The following is a 5,835-nucleotide window of genomic DNA, read 5'->3' as shown; positions in this document are numbered from 1 at the left end:
GGGTTCCGGATGCCCCTCCTTGCTGGGCCAAGGGGCAGTCCCTCCGGACGTGCCCCATCGCCCGGCAGAGGTAGCACCGGGCCTCCCTCGTGGAGTAATGCACCCGGTAACGGGCCCCCTGGTAAGGGACTAGGAAGGACCCCTCCAGCGCCTCTCCGTCATGCGCCGTTGGCGGCAGTTGAAGCTGCACTTGCCGGCGGAAGGAGAGGACGTGACGGAGGGCGGGGTCTTTGCAGCCCAACGGGAGAGGGCTGATGACAGATATGTGCTTCCCCAAGGTAGAAAGGGCGGGTAACAGGGCGGCATTGGGGAGAAAGGGAGGGACGGAGGTCAGGATTAGGCAGATGCCCAGGTCCTCTAGCGGCTCTAAAGGGACAAAAATGCCCCCCACCGCCAGGCCCTTCTCCACCGCCTCCTGGGTGGTGGCCTCCGATGCTAAGAAGAAGACGACCTTGCCATACATTTTGGAGGCCGCCACAATGGCCGTGGGCCCCACCACCATCACCAACGCCCGCACATAGGTTTCCACGTGGGGCGAGGCGGGCACCAGGAGGCAACGGACGCCGTGCTTCCTGGTCATGGTGGGAAAGGGGCCCCGGCCGCTATAGATGGTAGCGGAGACAGTGGGCAGGAGAGATGACGTAGCGGCAGGCGGGGGGGCTGCCACTTGGGCGTACGCCCTGGGGACCGGGGGAGGGACACCCGCAGAGCTGGTGGAGGGAATAGCGGGGAGGGACACCCCAGCCGGCGGTGGGGCCGGGGCATTGGGGGCAGCCCCTGCTATGGAGGGTCTGGTCTTCTTAGCGGGGCCCTTCCCCTTCTTCTTCCCCTGGCCCTTTCTGCCGGCTAGGGGGGCTCCCCCCGAATCTGAGGGGGTGAGAGACATGGCAGCAGTGGAGGTCACCCCGGTGCCCGTCGCTGCTGGTGCCCCAGCGGGGGCGGTGGCAGATGCTTCGGCAGCAGAGGTAGAAGCTTGGGGAGGTGATAGAGGGGCAGGTGGGGGAGCGGTAGCTGGGGCTGCTGGAGGGGCCCCACCCGTCTCATCCCTCGCCATCATGAGCAAGGAGGGAAGGGGGGACACCAGAAGGAGGAGGGGAGAGGGGAAGCAGGTCGACATGACTTATGAGGAGAGGCTGAGGGAGCTGGGATTGTTTAGTCTGCAGAAGAGAAGAATGAGGGGGGATTTGATAGCTGCTTTCAACTACCTGAAAGGGGGTTTCAAAGAGGATGGCTCTAGACTGTTCTCAATGGTAGCAGATGACAGAACGAGGAGTAATGGTCTCAAGTTGCAATGGGGGAGGTTTAGATTGGATATTAGGAAAAACTTTTTCACTAAGAGGGTGGTGAAACACTGGAAAGCGTTACCTAGGGAGGTGGTAGAATCTCCTTCCTTAGAGGTTTTTAAGGTCAGGCTTGACAAAGCCCTGGCTAGGATGATTTAACTGGGACTTGGTCCTGCTTTGAGCAGGGGGTTGGACTAGATGACCTTCTGGGGTCCCTTCCAACCCTGATATTCTATGATTCTATGATTCTATGACCACTCCTCCCCGCTAGGCTGCAGGCAGGGGAGGAGGGCGCCAAAAGGGGTGGGCTGGACGGGGGGCAATCAGGGGTTAGGGGTCAGTCGCCGACACAAGGTGGAATTCCGGTTCCTCTTGGTGCACTAGGGGAGGGGGGGATACAACAACATTGGGGGTGCAGTGAAGTGGTTTGCAACTAGAATGGGGAATTGCACAAGTGCATGGGAGGGGGCATGGGCACATGGAGCGAGGGGCTAAGCGGTCTGGAGGTAGAACAGGGAAACCAAGGGGCTAGCTTCAGAGACTGGGGCGGGGCAAACAAACAAAGGCTGCAGAAGGAAATGGGCAGGACAGTCAAACAAACTGAAGCTAGTACGGGGGGATGGGACAAAAGGGGGGGCAAAGCTACAAGTGGCAAATGGGGCAGGTAGTAAAGGGCAAAGCTGGGGGGTAGGCAGTCTGGGGGGGGCACATGTGCCCACGTGCACTTGCACAAGTCTTTTTTAAGCTGGCTGCTGCTTCTGGCCCAAAGGGTGGAAATAGGGTGTGGTAAGCCAAGCGAGCAGCTGAGTCCAGAGGCAGGAGCTGAGGCAGATGGTATACAGCCAGTGGGGGTGGTGGAGGGGGCAGCGGCAGTGATAGTAGTGGTGGGGGTTGGGGGGGACACACAGATGGATCAGGGGGCAGCTCCATGCCACACCCCCTGTGTCCCTGGAAACACAGTCAAGACCCCCACCACAAAAGCACAGTTTGAAAATTATTCAGTCTTAGGGCCCCCTCCACAGTGGTCTGTAAAGTCTCTAGGTGCTCCCCCACTGGTAGATGGTCCTCTTCTGCTCCTCCTCCGGCTTCAGCAGCTCCAGGCAGCAGACTCCACAGCAGCAGCAGCAGCTGCTCCAGGAACTCCAGGTGGTGGTCCAGGCAGGCAGAAAGGACCCCTCTCAGGTGGTGGTGGTGGTGGTGGTGGTGGTGTCCACAACAGCAGTGGCTGGGGTCCCTCACTCCTTCTCTCTGGGGAGTGGGCTAGTAGCCCCCCCCCGGGGCTGCAGTTGGAGCAGTAGCAGCACCCGAGAGTGGGGGGTCCAGCAACCAGGTAGCAGAGAACCGGGGGGGTGGTGTCTGGCCCAGCCAGAGGAGCAGCTGGAGCAGCAGGGAGAGCTGAGGGCCCAGCAGCAGGAGTATCAGCTTCCCACCTCCCTCCAAGCTAGAAGGCTGTGGGAGAGCAGTGGGAGGGAGAGAGATTCGCTCCAGGCTAAACAAATCCCTGGTACCAGGATAAGTGAAATGGCAGCTGCTCCAGGTCAATTAAGACACCTGGGGCCAATTAAGAACTTTCCAGAAGGCAGGGAGAAGGCTAGGTTGATTGGGACACCTGAAGCCAATTAGGGGCTGGCTGAAACTAGTTAAAAGCCTCCCAGTCAGTCAGGTGGGTGTGCATGTCAGGAGCTGTGGGAAGAAGTTGCGCGGTTGGAGAGGCTGAGTAGTACACACCATATCAGGCACAAGGAAGGAGGCCCTGAGCTCAGGGTGAAGTGGAGCTTGAGGAAGTGAGGGCTGCTGTGGGGGAAGTAGCCCAGGGAATTGTACATGTCATGTTTCTAAAAGGTCAGCTACCATAGCTGATACTATTAAGGTCCCTGGGCTGGAGCCCAGAGTAGAGAGTGGGCCTGGGCTCTCCCCCTCCCCCCCCGGCTTTGCCCCCTGATTAATCACTGAGACTGGGAGACAACAGAGACTGTGCAAGGAAAGATAACTTCTCCTCACAACCCTCATTGGCTTATGATGAAAATGGCTCAGTAGACTGTGACCCTTGTCCCTAGAGAAAGAAGGGTTACTTGGAGGGTCACAGCGAGCCTCTGAGGCTAGCAAAATCCAGGAAACGTGGGACCCCTGGAGGCAAGGACAGAGCTTTGTCACAGAACCCAAAGAGCAGTTAAAGAAGTTCTCGAAAGCTTGGACCCCATGAGGGTCACCTGTCCCTAGCAGTCTGTTGGGTGTCGAGAGTCTGTCCATTGGACTGTTTTGTCACAAAGCCTTTGAATGTCAGGGGTTTTATCTCTGGTTATGACCTTTATATTTATACGCATGACTTCTCCATCCATAGAAACAGGAAAAGGCCATCAACCCCAACATGCTTGCACTTTTCTGTCTATTGTTTTTTTGCTTCACCTAACTCAACTCACCTTCTAGTCCAGAAATGAATCTAGGTCACTCTCAAACTCACTGGTGACCTTTGGTGACTTATTCCATATGTTTATGATCAGGCCTAACATCCACCTCCTAGGATTTTCTCAGAAATCTATAGGGATTTTTACATACCAGTGCAGTGTAAAGGGGACCTTGGGATAAATGAGAATCAGGCCCATAAGAGTTTTCATTGGCTCATTAGAATGGACTGTGTGGTGTTCTTTACTCCTGCAGGATTAAGTTTTACAGCGAACTCACCAATCTAGCTATCTTAGGTACATATCTGGTCCCTCTTACCACAGTATCTGAGAACCTTGCAATCATCTATATAGCTGTTCCTGGGAGATAAGGAGGTAATATTATCCCCATTTTACAGATCAGGACTGAGACACAGAGAGGCTAGATGACTTGCCCAAAGTCAGACAGGAAGTGTGTGTTGGAGTGGGGAATTGAATCTAGGTGTCTAGAGGCTAAGAATAATGCCCTAACTACTAGACAATCTTTCCTCTCTACCAACCAACATTGCAGGAGTTGAACTGATTTAGCAGGCTGCAGTAAATGCCATTTTACCCTAGTTTCTTAAAGGAGAAGTGCAAGTGTCTTCAGTGATTCAGTCCACCCAAAGGACACTCAATAGAATGCTTAACTGCTTGCACATTCTGCATCTGTCAGCTTATGCCTGTGCATCTTGCTTCGAAATGACTGGAACTTGGGCACTGGTACATCTATCCACTCTGGGCAGCTGGATCCTTCTGGCATGCTACTCTGTGCTGAAATAATGACAGGTTTCAGAGTAGCAGCCGTGTTAGTCTGTATTCGCAAAAAGAAAAGGAGTACTTGTGGCACCTTAGAGACTAACTAACAAATTTATTTGAGCATAAGCTTTCGTGAGCTAGCTCATGAAAGCTTATGCTCAAATAAATTTGTTAGTCTCTAAGGTACCACAAGTACTCCTTTTCTTTGTGCTGAAATAGGGAAAGTATCCATTTCTCTTGGTGTTCTGGCTGCAGACTCAAAGCCCACAGTTTTGGTTGATGCTGTCAGGGTTATCTTTGGAATTAGAAAAAAGCTAGAGATTCCTCCCACCCCCCTTTTTAGATGAAAATAAACCCAAATAGGTTAACTTTAACCTTCAACCCGAGCCCTTAACCTTTCCTTGTCATGTTGTGGAAGCAGATATCTTTGTTGCCCTATCCTGCACCCTCTCCCAGGTTCGCTGTTTCTGGTGGTACAGTTATCAGTACAGTGAAAGTAACAGTGCCATCTCTTTGGGCTTGAGTTCCTTTAGCACGGGATTTCCTCTTCCCATACCCCATTCTGCCCCCTTTTCACTACTCATGCCACACAAAGAGGGTGGAATCTGGCTGTGTCTACCCAGCTAAGAATTTCTCTGAGGTAGGGAGCTCTCAGCGGACATAGAACTAGCTTCTATGCCCCTCTCCGCCCCTTCAGTATAGGGCAGTGCCAGATGAAAGAGAGGCTGTGTCCACAGTAGGGTGGACTATCTCAACACTCTGCCAATTCTCAGCTGGCGTATAGTAGGGACTATAGTCATCTGGCATAATTCTATTCTGCTCATAATTCTAGGCTGCTCAAACTTGTGTCAGGGCTGGATCAGTTACAGTTTCAGAATGAGAGAGCCTTACCTTCCTCACCAATTAAGCTCTCAGTTCAGGAGAGAATCAGGCCCATATTATCTTATTTACCTGCAGGGCTGATGAGCATATCAATCTTTTTCTCATAGTAATCCACACAATCAATAATCTGTCAAGGATGGTCTAATCAGCGGTTCTCAACCTTTCCAGACAACTGTACCCCTTTCAGGAGTCTGAGTTGTCTTGCATACCCCCAAGATCCACCTCACTTAAAAACTACTTGCTTACAAAATCAGACATAAAAATACAAAAGTGTCACAGCCCACTGTTATAGAAAAATGGCTTACACTCTCATTTTTACCATATAATTATAAAATGATCACTTGGAATATAAATACTGTACTTGTATTTCAGAGTGCTGCAGCTGCTGGTGATTGTCTAGTAGTTAGGGCATTATTCTTAGTCTCTAGACACCTAGATTCAATACCCTACTCCACCGCAGACTTCCTGTCTGACCTTGGGCAAGTCATTTA

The sequence above is a fragment of the Dermochelys coriacea genome, chromosome 5 (assembly GCF_009764565.3).
Source record: "Dermochelys coriacea isolate rDerCor1 chromosome 5, rDerCor1.pri.v4, whole genome shotgun sequence".
NCBI lineage: Eukaryota > Metazoa > Chordata > Testudines > Dermochelyidae > Dermochelys > Dermochelys coriacea.
The sequence above is the reverse complement of the archived record's forward strand: the minus strand, read 5'-3'. Positions refer to the sequence as shown.